Source organism: Euphorbia lathyris, chromosome 3 (genome assembly GCF_963576675.1).
Source record: "Euphorbia lathyris chromosome 3, ddEupLath1.1, whole genome shotgun sequence".
Classification (NCBI taxonomy): Eukaryota; Viridiplantae; Streptophyta; class Magnoliopsida; order Malpighiales; family Euphorbiaceae; genus Euphorbia; species Euphorbia lathyris.
The window spans coordinates 45,861,188-45,880,854 of record NC_088912.1 but is presented as its reverse complement, the minus strand read 5'-3'; the positions used below and the strand labels follow the sequence as shown (position 1 = coordinate 45,880,854).

The 19,667-nt window shown below is 37.9% G+C and overlaps 1 long non-coding RNA gene across 1 annotated transcript; it reads right to left on the bottom strand.

The window, feature by feature from the left end:
• Window positions 1-14,581: 14,581 nt before the first annotated feature.
• On the bottom strand, window positions 14,582-15,562 carry LOC136222230 (uncharacterized). Its single transcript, XR_010685544.1, has 3 exons — window positions 15,325-15,562; window positions 14,840-15,220; window positions 14,582-14,762 (listed from the first exon to the last, which is right to left on the bottom strand). It is a non-coding gene; the product is annotated as an uncharacterized lncRNA (long non-coding RNA).
• Window positions 15,563-19,667: the final 4,105 nt, after the last annotated feature.

Here is a 19,667-nt window from a genome sequence, read left to right as displayed (position 1 = left end):
GTTCCAAATTCAATGCAGCATTTAGCAAAATATAGTACTATCAGTGTAGGGTTTTTTTTTTTTTTTTTACCCTTTGTTTGTTTGGAAGTTTGGAGGTCATCGGACGTGAGAGTTAAATGAGAGTTTATGGAATATAAATAGGGTTAAATGTTTAACTTCGTTTGAGAGTTTAAATACGTAGGGAATAAAAGTTAAATTTACTCTACAAACACAAAAAAAAATTAAAAACTTTACGTTACTTTCATTAACTCCCAATTTGGAGGTTAGAGTTTGGAGGTGAGAGGAAGTAAACATTTAACTTCCATTAACCTTCATTTACAATTAACCAACATTTCATTACTTCCATTAACCCCCTCCCAAACAAGGGTTTAGGTATAAAATAGTATCAATGTAGGTTTAACGTTTAAAAAAAATGTACCAATTTAGACCTCGATAATGGAACGTCACACGTCATTCATATTACTTCCTTAAGTTCTGATTTCTCTCTTCACGTACAATTCACAGAACTTAACGGAGTAATATAAATGACGTGTCACGTTCCGTTATCGATGCCTAAATTGATACTTTTTTAAACGTTAAACATATATTGGTGCTATTTTGTACATGGAGCTTAAATTGATACTTCTCCAAAAAAAATCAAAGGCATATTTTAGTATATTATCCGTAGTAAAATAAAAAGATTATTGCTATTTTACCAAACATAACCGATATCTACAATAAAACCTAGATAAATAAATATTCGATAAATTAATAACTTCGATTAAATACTAATTTTCTGCGGTCCCGACTTGGGCCAACAAAAGAAAGTAATAACCTCACCAAATGTATAAGATAATAATTTTAAAAAAAATTGAGACCCGGTGAAAATATAAAATAATAATTTATTAAATATGTATAAAATTATATATATAATTCATAAAATAATGCACTTCCTAAACAATTTTTATTTCAAATTTTATAATTTGCTAAAATAGATTTTCGAATTCAGAATATTTTCTGTTGACTGATAGAGAGATCAAACTTTTGTTGAACTCACTGTTGCAAATCTTTTTGATTTGACGGGGGATGCTTATTTTTATACTCACATGATACTTTTCTCATCTCATCAATTAATATAGACTTTTTTACGCCTTTCAAATGAATAGTCATGGAAGAAAAGATATAATATATGAATTTTTATATTTTAGTATATGAAGTTAAATTCCACATGTCTATTTATAAACTCTATATTCTAATGTATGTTGTATATGCATTCTATTTTAAATCATGTAAACCAAAGATTAATAACTTCTTTTGACAAGATTAATAAACTTCTTTATCTTGGTACCTAATAAAAAGCATTTGACCAAAACAACAGATTATGAAGATAAAAAAAAATCAATTAGATCTCTTAAGATGGAAAGATTTTGGTGAAGGGCCTAATATTAACTAGCATAAGTAAGGTAGAAATTGCTGCAAGGTCCCTGAGGTTTTAAAATTCTAAGATGTAAGACATGTCATAGCACTACCTTAATGAATGCACAACTTTAGCTCAATTTTTATAAAGCAATGTAAGTGATTTCGTTAGGAAAAAAAAACATATTCAAAAAAAAGTATAGGACCACTAAATGAACCAATATACAGATTTGTGCACTTTTTATTTTAGCATTATTGCTTTGTAAAAACAGATTTTACAATTTTTGTGAGGAAATGAACTTGTAAACAGGCAATTTGAGATGTTTTTAAACCTTAGATAGTGCACTAATAAATGTGTCAATATGCTCTCGAAATAATAATTTCAACTAGCCCTATACTGATTATGAATCAGACCAACAGACAATTGAGCTTAATTATTCAAAATGTTTGTGTATTGCTTACATTAAAATTTTACATGCTAATATAGGTAGGCTTTACTTATTTATAGGAGCCCCTGATTTCACTGCAGATTCATTGAACTCTTGTGGCAATTGTCCTTGCATGCCTTGCGAGAGGTTCATAGACGGACATTTTCTGCTGATGTAGCTTCTGATCCACTACATGATTCACTAACTAATGTAGCCTTTCAGCATGTAGCTACTCTGCTTCCTGTAACAAAGGTAAAACTATGAGAAATATACATAACAATATGTGTAGCTGTCACATACACTAGAAAGAAGGACCAAAAGTGATACTTGTCACTTCAAGTTAGTTCACTGTTAATAGATATCTTAGTTATCCTATTTTGTTTCTTATGTCAATTCTATTATATAATTCCTTATGCAATGTTTTCATTATTATCATTGTATTTTGGACTGTAGCTAAAAGTTGTTAGGCCAGCTGTATGTTTTGTAATGATGCTGTCCTTGCTGATATAAGGTCATGCTTTTGCCATTGGCAAACCTATCAATGATGAATATTAACTTTTCCTCAATTCTCTTTCTTAATTCAGTACTCTCTTCTTCTTCTCTCTTCTCAATTCTATTCTTTCTATTCCAGATCTGAAAACTAAAGTCAGAATTCTTAAGATTTGACATTGGTATCAGAGATTCCCTTTCTCCGGCCATTGTATGCATGGTAAAGGATAACCATCAAATCACTAGAGCAGCGAAACGAAACCAATCAGCTATGGATGCATTGGAGCAACAACTTAAGGATCTAGCAAGCCATTTCAATGACAGATCTGAAGTTACTGCTGAGAAGTTGGAGAAGTTACAGACTCAACTCCAAGATGTTCAAGCTGCTCAGCAAAGAAGGATTGACTCCATAGCCATGGAGCAGAATCAGATGAGAAAGGAGCAGATCGATTCTCATCACAGGTTAGAAGAACTTTTTCACCAATCCATCTCCACTTTAGCCAAACTCATACAGCCTAACCCTGAGCCAAACAAACCCTCGTCCTCATATGTTACCCCTGAAAAACAACACTTATCCAACACTGATCGAGGAATCTTGGGAAGTAATCCTGGATCTAAGCAAGGTGAGGGAAACCAACCTAGAAACCTTCCTTTCAACAAGTTGTTACTTAAGTGTGATCTTCCATCCTTTGATGGAAATGAAGTAGAGCTCTGGGTGAGCAAATGTGACAAGTATTTTCAACTTTTCGAAGTTGATGGAGAAAGGAAAGTACAGTTAGCTGGACTGTATTTCCATGGGAAGGCTGAGAAATGGTTCAGAAATTAGATTCCTCACCATCCTAATGTATCCTGGAATGAATTCTCTGAAGAAGTTGAGAAGAGATTCAGAGAAACTGAAGTAGAAGATGTGGTACAACAGATTGAACAACTCAAACAAAAAAACTACATTGGCTGCATACCAGGATCAATTTGAATCCATCAAACTAAAGATGGAGAAGGTACACCCCACTATCACTGAATCATATTACATATCTAGTTTCCTCACTGGACTTAAGCCAGAAGTTAGATCTACAGTAAGGAAATTTGAACCTGAAACCCTGTATTCAGCCATCAAACATGCTAAGTATTAAGAGTCACATCTCAAAGATATCTTAGAGATGATCAAACCTAAACTAACATTTGTTGGAGATAATTATTGTTAATTATCTCTTTAGCTATCATCAGATACTAACGGATAACTATTAGGCTTGTTTAGAGTTATCTAATAACTAGTGTTTATGTTTATCTATATTACGTATTGGCAATCCCATTTAAACTCTAACTCATGTAATCTACTATATATCGTTTCAGCTCTGTGATCAACCCTGATTGAGGGAAATTCATTAAACACAATATCATTTCTATCTATGTCTATTGTATATTCAACATGGTATCAGAGCTACCGCTCATGTTTCCCCTTCGCATCTCTTTCTAAAATCCAGCTTCCAATGTGTCAGATCTATGTCCCTCCTGTCGTCATTTACGCGGCTGATTTTATTTCCCCCTCTCTAACCTATTCGGCCTCCCTATTCCATCCTTCTTCCCAAAACCACTTCCTTGTTCTTTTTTACCCACTTCCATTCTCAAATTATTTTCCTTAACTATCTCCAAGCATGCTGCTGCTTCATCCTTATTTTTCATTATTCTCTTTGATTAATCAACCATTTTGTTTTCTTCCCAATACAACCCATTCTTGGTCCATTCTACTTTTCAATGGCATCTATTTTTCAGAGCTCCGAGGATTTAACGACCAAATCTCCTAATTATCTGTGCGTGTCCAGCTTTTCTATCGAGTTGTTTTTCTCTTTCTGACTCCTTTTAAGTTTTTCAATTTTTGGTTGATTCCAAAGATTGCAGTTTAGTTGATATTTTGAGTCTTTTCTTCCTTCTCTTTCAATTTCTTTTCGTCTTTACTGCAATTCTGTCTCATGTTTTTTTTTTGTCTGCGTTTCATCAATCCTATTTCTTCCCTTTTCTCTTCCCAATTCTGCTATTTATCCATTGTTCTTTTTATTTTAATTTTAGCATTTTCTTTATCCTCCAAGATCGGATCAATTCACTTCAATATATGACTTAAGTCTACCTATTTAAGTACATCGTCATCATCGGCAATATTAGAGTTGGAAAATCATGTCTTCTTCTTTCAAGAGGAGGTTTCAGCCTGTCCATGACTTGACCACGACATCCACTTCATTCTGACTAATCAAGTTGTAGATATCTTAATCAAGCCGCTTGCAAGAGTTCAGTTCGTTATGCTTTGATCTCGCCTTTTGGTTCCCTCTCGCTATCGGCTTGAGGGAGGGTGTTGGAGATAATTATTGTTAATTATCTCTTTAGCTATCATCAGATACTAACGGATAACTATTAGGCTTGTTTAGAGTTATCTAATAACTAGTGTTTATGTTTATCTATATTACGTATTGGCAATCCCAGTTAAACTCTAACTCATGTAATCTACTATATATCGTTTCAGCTCTGTGATCAACCCTGATTGAGGGAAATTCATTAAACACAATATCGTTTCTATCTATGTCTATTGTATATTCAACAACATTTCGTTCCCCAATTCCTCCAAAACCTTGGAGTTCCACCATTGTTCCTCCTAAAACTACAACTACTTATCCTGGAAACCCTGTTACTACTAAACCACCTGACCCAAAATTACCAAGCAACAATACCAATTTCAAACGTATCCCAGGTGCTTGCTGGAAATGTGGTGAGAGATATTTCCCTAGACACCAATGCACCACTAAGAAGTTAAATGTCCTGAATGTTGAGGAAATGGCAGAGGAAAATTCTGAGAAGGTTCTTCAGGAGATACAGGAAGAGGAACAGGATCAGGGAAATTCTGAAGCTGAACAGATCACCCTTTCCATTAATGCCCTAGAGGGAGGTTTGGCTAACGGAACCCTAAAGTTGAAGGGAACCTTACAACAAAAGCGTATCATGATCCTTATCGACAGTGGAAGCACTCACAGCTTCTTGGATGAGAAGTTAGCTAAGGAGGCAAAGCTTCCCTTAATGAAGGTCCCACCTGCAGCAGTTTCTGTAGCTGATGGAAGACAACTACTGGTGAGCTACAATTGCAATCAATGTCAATGGTCTATGCACCATAACAGGTTCTTCTTTAATCTTAGACTGTTAAATTTAGGAGATTATGACATGATCTTGGGTGTAGATTGGATGAGCAAGTATTCCCTTATCACTTTTAACTTTGATCTAAATAGACTATTACTAATGAAAGATAGTAAACAGACAGAGCTTAAAGGAATTCCAGAGCATGGAACACTAAAAATAATGTCTCTTAAGTCAGTCAATAGATTGGTGGCTAAGGGGTGGAAAGGAGTAACTTCTAGTCTCTTCATAATGTCTGTCCAGGAACTCACACCTCACATGGAAGTCAATACTATCCAAACACAAACCCCTATTGTTGACCTTCCTAAAACACCTCCCCTATTTTTGCCTATCATTCACAAGTTCAAACACATATTTAAAACACCTACTTCACTGCCTCCTAACAGGACACATGATCATTCTATACCATTAAAAACATCAACTGACCCTGTTAATGTTAGGCCTTACAGATATTCACATCACCAAAAGAATGAGATTGAAAAGCTTGTAGGGGAAATGTTATCCACAGGGGGTCATTCAACCCAGCCAAAGTCCATATGCTTCACCTGTATTGTTGGTTAAGAAGAAAGAGGGAACATGGAGGTTTTGTGTGGATTACAGGGAACTTAACAAGGCCACTGTTAAGAATAAATTTCCCATTCCTATAATTTAGGAATTACTGGATGAGTTGAAAGGAGCATGGGTTTTCACTAAGATTGATCTTAGGTCTGGCTATCATCAGATAAGAATGAGAGCTACAAATATTCACAAAACTGCCTTTAGATCTCATTCTGGTCACTATGAGTTTTTAGTTATGCCTTTTGGCCTAACTAATGCCCCTGCCACATTTCAATCCTTAATGAATACTATTTTCCAACCCTATCTCAGGAAATTTGTTTTAGTATTCTTTGATGACATATTAATTTACAGCCCTACTGATGAGATTCATATGCAGCACCTAGAAATGGTATTTCAGCTTTTACAGGATCATCAGTTATATGCTAAAGCTTCTAAATGTGACATTGTATAGTTGTGTCCTATTTAGGCTATATAATTTCAGGCTCAGGGGTCTCCACAAATCCTGCTAAAATTTCAGCTATGGTGGATTGGCCCATACCTACTACACTCAAGAGTTTGAGAGGATTCCTAGGCCTCACAGGCTACTATAGGAGATTCATTAAGAGTTATGGCACTATCAGTAAACCTCTCACTGGTTTGCTCAAGAAAGATCATTTCCATTGGAATGACCAAGCCATGACTGCCTTTAATAAGCTTAAACACTTAATGTCTACAACACATATTCTAGCCTTACTAGATTTCACTTTACCTTTCTTAATTGAGTGTGATGCAAGTAGTACAAGAATTGGAGCAGTGTTGATGCAGCAAGGTAAGCCCATCTGCTACTTATCCAAAACTTTAAGCCCTAGAAATCAATGTTTATCTGCTTATGAGAGGGAGTTGCTAGCGATCTTGCAAGCTTGCTCGGTATGGAGGCATTACTTAGAACATTCACCATTTGTGATCAAGACTGATCATGAGAGCATTAAACACTTACTTGATCAAAAGTTGCATACTTACTTACAACATAAAGGGGTCTCTAAGTTGCTAGGCTTAGACTATAGCAGTCAATACAAGAAAGGAGTGGACAATAAGGTAGTTGATGCACTATCCAGGCAACATGAAGATGAAGCTGCCCATCTTTTAGCTATTTCCTCTCTCTTACCTGCATGGCTAGAAGAGGTTCAAGATTCTTACAAAGATGACCCAATAACCACTAAGTTGTTGCAATTACTCACTGTTCAACCTCATGTTGCATCCAAGTTTACCTTACAAAATGGGTTACTCAAATGGGGACAAAGGATCTACATAGGAGGCTCTACTGATCTTAAGCAGAAGATATTAACTACTTGTCACAATTCCACTTTTGGGGGGCATTCTGGAATAAAAGGAACTCTCACAATGATTCAGAATTCTTTCTATTGGCCAAAGCTGCATCAAGATGTTATTAAGTGGATAACTGCTTGTGAAACATGTCAGAGGTGTAAGGCTGAAAATGTGGCATATCCAGGGTTGTTACAACCCTTACCTATACCAAAAGGTGCTTGGCAGGACATAGCTATGGATTTTGTTGAGAAGTTACCTTGCTCTAAGGGTTATGATACCATTCTGGTAGTGGTGGATAGGTTCTCTAAGGGTGGTCATTTCATCCCCCTCTCTCATCCTTTCACATCATCAACGGTAGCTAAAGTATTCCTTGACAACATCTTTAAACTTCATGGAGTTCCTCATTCCATTGTATTGGATAGGGATAAGATTTTCACAGGCAACTTCTGGAAAGAATTCATGAAATTACTAGGCACTTCTCTACACTACACAAGTGCTTATCATCCACAAACTGATGGTCAATCTGAGAGATTGAATCAGTGCCTGGAGAATTACCTCCGTTGCATGTGTTTCCTACATCCTAAACAGTGGGCATCCTGGTTAAGTCTGGCTGAATATTGGTACAATACCAGCCATCAGACTTCTATCAATATGAGCCTTTTCCAAGCCCTATATGGCAGGGTTCCTTCCTTACCAATTTTGCCTAGCTCTACATCACATGTTGCAGCTGTTGAAGACATGTTATCCAACAGAGAGAAAATGAACAAAATACTACAGGAATGTCTAGCAAAAGAACAGAATCGAATGAAGCAGTATGCAGATAGGAAACATACTGACAGAGAGTTTAAGGTGGGAGATTTGGTATTCCTTAAACTGCAACCTTATAGGCAGTCTACAATTGCTGTCAGGACATCTCTCAAGCTCTTAGCACGCTATTATGGCCCTTATCTAGTTCTAGAGCGAGTGGGAAAGGTAGCCTATAAATTGCAATTGCCTCTAGGGAGTCGCATCCATCCAGTATTTCATGTTTCCTTGCTGAAGAAACAATTGAGCCTCACTACCCCCACTATGACTACCTTGCCACCAATTGTTGATGACGAATGAGTGATCCTTCCACAAAAGGTATTGAATACAAGAACTGTGTTTTTGGATGATGCTCTTATAAAGCAACTACTTATTCTATGGACAGGCATGTCCGCAATTGATGCTACTTGGGAATCTGAGACTGCTATCAGTCACCAATTTCCAGAATTTTTTCATTCTTGGGGACAAGAATGTGCTCATGGAGGGGGTATTGTCACATACACTAGAAAGAAGAAGGGCCAAAAGTGATACTTGTCACTTCAAGTTAGTTAACTGTTATTCTATTAATGGTTATCTTAGTTATCCTATTTTGTTTCTGATGTCAATTCTATTATATAATTCCTTATGCATTGTTTTCATGGGTAAATTACATACGTGGTGTACAACCTTTATCCATTTTCACACTTTGGTGTACAACCTTTAATTTTGCACATTAAAGTGTACAACTTTCTGGTAACCTCCCACTAAAGTGTACAGCCGGTACTTATGACCAGTCAACGTTGCCACGTCAGCATTTTGACCACTTTAAAAGTAAAAAATTCACATCCTTAATATGGAATTACTAAAATACCCTCATCCCTTCCAAATTGGAAAAAAAGTATAACCCACTTCCTCTCTAAATCTTCTCTTTCTAAAAGCTTTCAATCTTTCTATTTTTCCCTTTCTCTCTCTAAAAGCTTTCAATCTCTCTCCCTTTCCATTTCTCTCTCTAACTGTTCTTTCTCTAAAAGCTTTCAATTAAAGAATATAGGAATAATCTACTTGTAAATAGTTTAGATGCACAAGAAATTGCATTTCTTTCAAAAGTGGCTATAACTGGAAGCGACAATCATCGTCTAAAGCCTATTGCCATAGAAAAGGTGGTTTGTGAATTGCTGTCAAAGCTTGAGTCTGCAAAGTCTTCACAGTTGGAGGGAAAAGTGGCTTCCTGATAAATAAGATAATAAAAACTAACCCATTATCTCAATTTTGATCTACTACAATCAATTAACTCGTGAGTGAGACATATGATGGTAAAGGCTTTTAGTGAAGTCTGAAGAGTTAGCAAACTCGTGTATTTTGGCATCCCTGATTTCCTTTTTTCCTCATAATTGTTTTTGGGGTTTTATTGTCAAGTTTTCTGCATACCTGTACCTATGGAGGGATGATTTGTTTGCAACCAAAATCAGCAGCAGCAGGCGGTTGTTGAATGGAAGAAGACTACGAGATCGAGAGGAGCAAGACGACGATGATAATGGCGATTTCGGTGTTGATTCAAGGGGAAGCATGAATGGAATAATAAGGGACTGAAATCATGATTTTTCCCAATGGGTTAGTGCATAAATAATCAACTGCAATAGAAAAAAACAATTTAACAGATTAGCTACTGATTAATGGATTAAGAAGAGTTTTGGAAGTTCCAAAAGCTGACCTTTGAATCTCCATGATGAAAGGTTTATGATATTTTAGAGAGATAAGTTAGAGGGAGAGAGGATTTAGAGAAAGAAAGGAAAAGAGTGAGAGAGTGGAGTTCAAGGAAAGGGATAGGGATATTTTAGTAATTTTTATAATAGATGGTCAATTTTTGACTTTTTAAATAGTCAAATTGCTGATGTGTCAGCGTTGACCGGTCATAAAAACCGGGTATACACTTTAGTGGAAGGTCACCTGAAGTTTGTACACATTAGTGTGCAAAATTAAAAGTTGTACACCAAAGTGTGATAACGGGTAAAAGTTGTACACCACATATGTAATTTACCCTTGTTTTCATTATTATCATTGTATTTTGGACTGTAGCTAAAAGTTGTTAGGCCAGCTGTATGTTTTGTAATGATGATGTCCTTGTTGATATAAGGTCATGCTTTTGCCATTGGAAAACCTATCTGATCCCGCCAGCCTGCCTCGATCCGCCTGGCGAGCGGTTGAGCCGATTCCCCATAAAGACAATTAATGGACCGTTAATGAGCTAACGGCCACACTTAAAGGAGATCCGTAACCGCCATTAATGAGGCATTAATGGAGACTTTCTGGTTACTGGGAGTTACGATCACATGACTATAAATAGCTTGCACCCCAAGCTATTGAGGTACACATTCACTCTCTTCCTTAAACCCTACCTTGTCAATATAATTTATTCTCCTTTTTTTCATACTGACTTTGGCATCGGAGCTTCCCCCGTCGAACCCAACGACGCCCCCACAGGGAAGGAAGCTGATCGGAAATTCATCACTGGTTATCACTATCAATGATGAATATTAACTTTTCCTCAATTCTCTTTCTTAATTCAGTACTCTCTTCTTCTTCTTCTCTCTTCTCAATTCTATTCTTTCTATTCCAGATCTGAAAACTAAAGTCAGAATTCTTAAGATTTGACATTAGCATGCCTTGACTTTGATATTGTTGGTTAAGCCATTTATCAAACATTAGCTGAACACCAACGACATTGATTTCCATCGCGACTTCCATCTTTTTTTGTAAACAAACAAATAGAGTTGAAAGCGTCATTTGATATTGTTCTTCCCACTATCCTTCTATCACGGTAGCTATCTTTTTACTTTACCCCAACAATGCATTTTACCATTTTTGTTGAATGAGAATGGTCTGCATCTTTGAGTTGCCATATAAAAAAAAATTATTTATCAAATTTCTCAATATCAAACTTCATCGACGAAACCATATTATTTCTATCTTAGAATAATCAATGTTGAAACTAGCCCTAATGCCACTTGTTAGGAATTGGATCAGACCGAGTACTAACTGAACAAGCTTAATATGCGGAACAAAAATTACAAGCTAACTGAAAACACAATATTTATACAGTTCGACTAATTTTGCCTACATCCATGAGATACGAGAAGTATTATTTCCGAGAACAAAAAGTACAAGATTGAATAAAACAACTCACCAAACCCTTTGAATACCCAAGAACTCTATCTAACTAACTCTTTGTTTTAGCCACTCTAAAAATCACCAATATTCATAATTTATCTCACACTTAAAAACACCCTTTTTAATGCCTCCATGTATAAGCTACACAAATCCTAATCAATGTCAAACTAGAAAGTCTTAATTGAAATAGAACTATATGGATTCGAAAAGAAATTAATAATATATAATATATATATATATGGATTTGTATACTCTCAAATTGAGTTTGAAATGGAGAGGTAAAATTGTAATATCAATCATTAATTACAAAATGAATGGTTGAGATTTAATTCTTAAATTCCAATATTTTATTATTTATTTATTGAATGACGAGATCTCAACTATTGATTGATTGCTAATTAATTTAGAATTTTAGAGATAGGAAGAGATACTACCATTCTCTTTTTTTTAGATTGTGAAGACGATATTTGAATTCATGAATTTGAGACTTAGAACTAGTAAAGTATTTTCAAGTTTTTGTCAGGCTAGCCTAATAGTTTCACCCCAAACAATTTGAGGTATAAAACAATCCAATTGAGAACTTGTTGATCAAATTGTTCTCATGTGTCATACACCTGGTTAATAGCTCTAGAAGGCAAAGTTTTAGAAGGAGGTGTAGTTCCATCAATGTTCGATGACAATTTTCATCCTTTCAACATAGCATTAGTTGAGTTCTCCACAAGAAATAATTGCTTCCACTAGGTTTAATTGACAAGTGAGTTGAGATATTGGGTGTGGGAAGAGATGAAGTGATGGTGGGGGTGTTGTTGGTTGGTGAGCTGGCATTGTTGGCAATATTGAAGCTTAAATTTTGGTGAGGGGAGAAGAAAATAGGATCTTTTCAGAGTTGTTAAACCTCCTACTATTCTATACCAATCTCTTATAGAGTTTGTATTGATTTACCTATCTTAAATAGTTTGTTAGTGATTACTAATTACAACCGATTGTAATTTGAAATATAAAGAAATTTGCTAAATATAAATGAGATAATTAAGATATAAATAACAATAAAAATATCTACAAAATATTGACTTAGTAAATCAATTATTTATTAAACTTATATCTCTATTTCCCATTTGAAACTTAGCTTAAGAATCCAAATCGTAAATCCAATATGTATATACTTCTCGACCTAGGAATGGTGTAACTTTTATATTCTTTTATGTCAAACTTCCTTTTTACTCCAAATTTCTTTCTTTACTTTCCAATTGACATTGAATGATTTTAAAGTGTTCTGAAAATTATCTAAGGACTTGTTTGGTTCACTTGTTGCGGTTGTTGTTAGCTGTTAGCTGTTTGCAATTGCAGTAAGTTGTTAGTTGTTGTTATTAGTTGTTTAATTATTAGTGTTTGGTAAAATTATATTGAACTGTTGCTGTTCAGATTTAAAATGTCTAATACTGAAAATGTCTAATATGGACATGTTTTAAATTAATCAACAAAGAAATTATAAAAGGGATAAGGTGAAAAAAATGCTCATAACGTTTACAATTAGGAGCAATTTTACTCTTAACGTCTAAAATGGTGCAATTTTGCCCACAACGTAGGCAGCTAAGAGCAATTTCACCCCTAACATTGACAAGTTGAGTCAATTTCATATATTGTTGTAAAACACAAATATTTTATTTCTTATTTTACACCAATTGCATATATAATAAAATTGAAAATTAATATTTATAAATTCGGCGAAATAATTGATTTTTTTTATCCAACTCATACCAAAGACAATATTTTTTAAAAAAGAAATTCACGTATAATCGTATGTTTGTGATATGTTACTAATTAATGATGATAAAATGATACATGTGAAGTGTATATGATAATAATTATGACCAAGAAAACAATTTGATGAATTATTTCTCAAATTGACGCAACTTGTCAATGTTAGAGGTAAAATTGCTTTTGGCTGTATAATTGCACCATTTCAGACGTTAAGGGTGAAATTGCTTCTAGCTATATACGTTAGAGGTATTTTTGCACCTTATCCCATTATAAAATAAAAGATGTGTTACACAAATTAATAAAAATAATCTATATAAAAAATAAAAAAAATAAAAAACAAAAAAAATTGTTGAACGCAACAAAACTTTGTACTTTTGGTAATTATATTATAGAAATATAAATAATGTTAAAAAAGAAACATATTTTGTAGAAATAAGAAGGATAATTTTGTTTTCCAAAACGCTGCAGTTTCGAGAGAAAATGCTAAACATTGCGGTTATATAAACCTAATCAAACGCTATATTACCCGCGGTTTGGAGTGAAACGTTAAACGATCATCCGAAAAGCTGAAACAAACACCATCCAAATATGTATTCTAATCTCTATTGATCATTCTTTTAGTATTTAATCTTCAAACCGTTAATGGTTTGACTTGAAAATAACTTTTAACTTCAATATATATATATATATATATATACTAAATCTGTAGAAAATATTGTTGATATATCAATTTTTAGGGTTTTTATATTAAGCATCGGATCTTTCATGTCACTCAGAGGATTTCTAATTCACATCTAGACACGGCACGTAATAATTAAAATAGTGAGGCCTACGTGGGTCCATGTTACACATATCAAACTATGTATAGAAGGTCCTCTATTTGACATGAAGAATCGGATACTTCTAATAATTTGCCCAGTTTTTAACCCCTTATTTTGTTGACGTGTCATTTTTCTAATCCCTTCCATTCTAGCATTTCACCTCCTTTCACACGGTTCACTTTCCTTGTTTTTCAGCCCTCATTCCCAATTCTTCTTTCTTCTCAACTGCTTCTTCTTCCCTCACCCAAATATTAATCTGCTAACTCTGTTGATTCACTATGTTCCTTCCATCGCGTTAAAGGCATCATTTTGAACCCCAATCTACGGGCTCAGATAGCATACAAACGTGACCACCCTAAGCTCTCCACTCTCCATCTCGTTTTATAATTCCTCTGCTCTCATTTGCTTCTCCAGTCCGGCTTACGCTGCCGCTCTCTCTTTCCGACGGTATCTTTACCACTCTGGCTTCTTCTGTAAGCGCCTATTACAGTAAGAAGAAAACAAGAGCAAAGGAAGAAGATACAGTTTCTATGGTTTGCATGTTGATGGAAGTCGAAATGAAGAAGGAGAAGAGGAGACCTTTGGTTTTCTGGAGAGAAGAATATCGATAAGTAAAAGATCAAGTAAAGTACAACAGTTCCCAAGCCTTAATAATTACCCAAGGGTCTTTTTAGTCTTTGCACAAAGACCCAAGGGTAACTTAGTAATATCACCACAATAGAGGGTTCTAGAAGAGCTTCATCCTGCTATCATAGAACCACTCACACCCAAGTATTGCTTCAAGTTATCACAACCATTCATCATGTTGATCGTGATGAATGGCTATGATTAAGCCACTTCGCCTATTTTCTTGCTCACTAAGTTTGCTTGAGTAGCACACCTACATCATAGTATAAATGTAATAGTTAGTTTATTTTGTTTCCTTAATGAGAAATACAAGAATTTAATATTTCTTACCTCATTCATTTCAATATGGTATCAGAGCTAATATTACTCTAAAGGTTCCACCTTTAAACCACCAGGACTGCACCTTTGATAACTTCTAGCAGCCCCTACCATCTGCCTCAAAATGAGACCCCCTCATTGGCCTTGGTGTCGCAAGCCCTCACCGGACCGAATTACCACCAATGGTCAAGAGCTGTTAAGGTGGCTCTAATGTCGAAGAATAAGTTTTCTTTCGTCGATGGCACCATCCAAGCTCCGGCAATCGATGATGCGATGTATAACCAGTGGGAAAGGTGCAATAACATGGTTATGTCATGGATCCATCAAGTGTTGTCACCATCCATTGCGCGAAGCATTATATGGCTCGATAAGGCAGATCAAGTCTGGGCAGACCTGAGGGAACGTTTTGCACAAACGGATTCAATCAGAATTCTGGAGTTACGTAGAGAGATACACAACCTTAAGTAAGGAAATGGAAGAGTTTCAGACTACTATACCTGCTTAAAAATTCTGTATGACGAACTCATGAACCTCAAACCAATGCCCAAGTGCACTTGCAGGCAGGCGTGCAGCTGCAATGCCTTCAAAACTCTCCGTGACCAGCAAGATGCGGATCAAGTCATCACCTTCCTCCAAGGACTAAATGACTCCTACTCCACCATCTGTTCGCAGATCCTGTTGATTGAGCCCTTGCCCTCTCTCAATAAAGCTTTTTCCTTGGCAACCCAACATGAATGCCAAATAGGCCTTGTACCTGTCAAGAACAATGAAGAAGATGAAAGCAGTATGTTCGCAGGGTTCACTAACACCCAAAACAGGCAAAGCAGCAAGCAGGGCAACTCGAGGTATAACAATAGAAAAACAAACAGCAAAAACTCATCGTTGTGCATGTATTGACAGGGAGCAACATGTAAACAATCAATATTGCAAAACAACATCTTGACAAATCTTTTAGCATCAATGACCTCGGAAATCTCCATTACTTTCTTGGTTTCGAGTTTGCTCGCAACAAACAAGGCATCCACATGTCACAAAGAAAGTATGTGTTAGAAATTTTACAAGAAATGGAGTTTCTAGACTGTAAATAGCACCTTCACCAGCACTACCAAATCATAAACCACCCCCAAACACAAATACCATCACCGATACCACATCTTACAGAAAAATAAAAGGCAAACTATTATACCTCACACACACAAGGCCAGACATTTCATACATTGTAAACCAGCTCTCACAGCACCTCACCCAACCAAATACTGATGATCAAAACAGAGTTCATAGAATACTACGATACCTTAAGGGGACAGTCGGTTTGGGCCTTTTCTTTTCTGCATGCAATGATCTACAGCTTCAAGCTTTCACTGACTCCGATTGGGCCACCTGCCCGGAGACTCGTAAGTCCATCACCGGTTACGCCGTCTTCCTCGGCACCTCTCTCATCTCATGGAGATCGAAGAAACAGAACACTATTTCCCGTTCGTCCTCCGAAGCTGAATACAGAGCCATGGCGTCTACTTCTTGCGAGATACATTTGATGACCCGCGAGGCTAAACCGGGTCATATTCATTTCGCAGGCCCAGCTCATACTTAGACCCATGGTCTAAGATCGGATGGGACCCGAATAAAGGAAGCGGGCGCAGCGAGTAACCGCCCCGAATGGGACCCGAATAAGCGGAAACGGGTGAAGCGAGTAACCGCCCCGAATTCCTAAACGGAGCATCAAGACTCCCACTCAGAACCACGTTCGTTGCCATGAAAGCCACGAAAGGGACATGGTCTAAAAAGGGGAACCGCCCTCAGAACGTGGCCCACTAAGGAGTAACCGCCCTCGGCGGTTACCTAAAAAAACACCTATAAAAGGCCTTAAGAATAAGGGAAAAAGGTACGTTCACATTTTTTGCCCTACAATATTATTGTCAAATTACCAACCCTCTTACAAAAACTGACTTGATCGTCGGAGAGTTTTCCCGGAGATCCCGTCTCCGGTTCTATTTTGCAGGTAACTCCGGTAGGGAATATCAAATCGGATCCGGCAAGTTATCATTGGTGTGGTGAACATGGACCTTTTTTACCAACATTTGGTTAAAGGTACACGAAGAACATGTCAGAACCATCACGAACGACCGACGTTACCACTAGATCAACCAGTATGAACTCCAGGGGACCACGGATTGCGAATTCGCAACCTGCAAGTACGCAGCCTGTGGTGCCTAGCTCATCGGGTCCTTCGGGACAATTGAGTCCCTTATTGGAAGTCCAAGTGCAAACTGAGATGGAAATGTCCAATAGTGATTTCGTGCAGATGGCAGGACAAGTCTTGGCTTCGAACATGAGCCAGGCGGCTGGAGATCGAATGATTAATTTACTAACTGCCCTCGCCGAACACAATACCGCCGTGGCGGCTGCTCCTCAAGAACCTGTGGTTATCTCAACACAATCACCGACTATCCCTGTCATATCGACCCTCCCGCAGCCATCTCAGGTGCCAAATCAAGTGGGCCAGAGTAGTCGCACAAACCCACACAGCCACCCGAGCAACTACTCGCACCCAGATCTCATTACGATGATACATCCGACCTGGCAGCCATCCCAACCGTTGCCAGGAGTGCAAGGCACTCTTCCGCTACAGCAAGTGGAACCTTTTCCTCACAGACATTCGGAGTTGATGACTCCTGGGCGAGAGCACACATGGAACTTTGATCCTATAACGGGACAGAGGTTAGTCCCCCAACAGGCACACGTCTCAACACCGATGGGCGGGTGGATGCCACCCAGAATTCACCAGCAGCAGATGGAAGAAGTCCGGCGAATACCCGATATTGACTTAGAAGATCAATTACGAAGCATGATGGAGCGAATGGGGTACTCGCCTAGGCCGAGAGTAGAGGTCCAGAGCGATTCACCTTTTGCCCCTTCGTTGCGGGAATTCATTCCAGATCACAGAATCAAAGCGCCCACGATACCTAAATACTATGGGGATCCAAATTCTGATCCTGAGGCTCATGTCAGGAACTACAGAGAACTAATGGATGTTGCAGGAGCGAGTGAAAGCATCATTTGCAGGTTATTCTCGACAACTTTGGGCGGAGCCGCATCTGATTGGTTTCGATCTTTACCCGCAGAATCTATTCACAATTGGCATCAATATAGTCGGGATTTTTGTGCGAAATTTGTGGGCTGTAAAGCAGCGGATGTGACGGATAGGCAGCTGAAGGAGATCAAACAGAGGAACTATAATTCCCTAAGGGAATTTGTTGTCGCATTCAACGATATTCTGGTGCGATTGCAAAACCCGGATATCGTGAGCATCCGCAACATCATGGCAGATGGAACCACAGATTGGAGTATGCGGGAGGAAATCATCCGCAACAAGCCACGCACAGTGGCCGAACTTATAAAGATAGCAAATGAATTCATGGAAGTGGATGATGTCAATAGGGAACATAGGGCTCAAACCCGGCGAGAAAGAGATGCCGCTAGATCCACTTCGGACAATCGGCGCCAGATCCAGTCCAAAAGCAATTCTGTTCGAAGAGGCGATCGCCCCTTTCAAAGTGGAGGATATCAGACACCATTAAACACGACTCGCCAGGAGGTGTTACTTTGGATCGAAAAGAGCCCCCTGAAGAAGGATGTGCGGTTCCCCGAGGTAAAAGGTCGAACCAGTTTGGGGCGACATCCTAACAAATATTGCAGGTTCCACAGATTGAACGGCCATGACACGAATGATTGCTATGAATTAAAGAAGGAGATTGAAAGGCTGATCGAAAGGGGCAAACTGAGTCAATTTGTAAGAAAAGAGGCTAATAATGAGAAAGCAACGTTACCGCATGAAGCAGAGGCAAGGCCCGAAAAGAAGCAGAAAAAAAAAGGAGTGATAAACGTGATAGCCGGCGGGATCTATGAGCCTCCAACAAAAAGAGCTCGCCGTGAACAGCGAAAAAGCAACACTCATAGGGGGGATGCCCTCAACTACTCATTTGCGCGAATCACGGAGCCGCATGCGGATGCTTTGGTGATCACAATGGCTGTGGAAGGCTGGGACGTCAAGCGGGTCCTTATTGATACTGGCAGTTCTTGTAATGTTATTACTCGGACTGCATTCAACAAGTTGGGAATTAATGACGAGCGAGTGGAACATACATTCATGGATGTAACTGGTTTTGGGGGTCAATCCTCTCAAACAAGTGGACAGGTGGTGTTGGAGGCAGAAATGGGCGATAAAAACCTAAAATGGCGAGGTGATTTAGAATTCGCAATTGTGGATCTCCCACTGGCCTACAACATAATTCTGGGACGCCCATTCTTGTCGGAAACGGAGTCGCTCATCTCAATGAAACATTTAACATTACATTTGCCAACACACCAAGGGCGAGTCATAGTTGAAGGTGATCAACTTGTATCTCAACAGGCCTATACATTGTCACTTGAACCAAAGCCAGACGAGGAAGATAGGGTAGAGGAGAAATTGCCAGCGGAAGCATTGGGAGAAACGGAACTATTCGCCATCTCAAGCGACAAAAATGTGCGAATAGCGACGGGCCTCCCCGAAGAAACGAAGAAAGCCATTGCCGAGGTGCTGGTCCAATGTGAGTCGGCATTTGCCGCCCCAAATGAAATACTGAAAGGAATAAGTCCAGACGTAGCAACCCGTCATTTGAATGTAGATAAAGGTGCAACCCCAGTGCGATAGAAAAAGAGAGGACATGCTCCTGAGCGGCAAAAGGCGATTGAAAAAGCAGTGGCGGATTTGCTAAAGTCAGATGCAATTCGAGAAGTCACCTATCCGGAGTGGTTAGCCAATGTGGTGCTAGTCAAAAAGCCGAATGGAACGTACAGA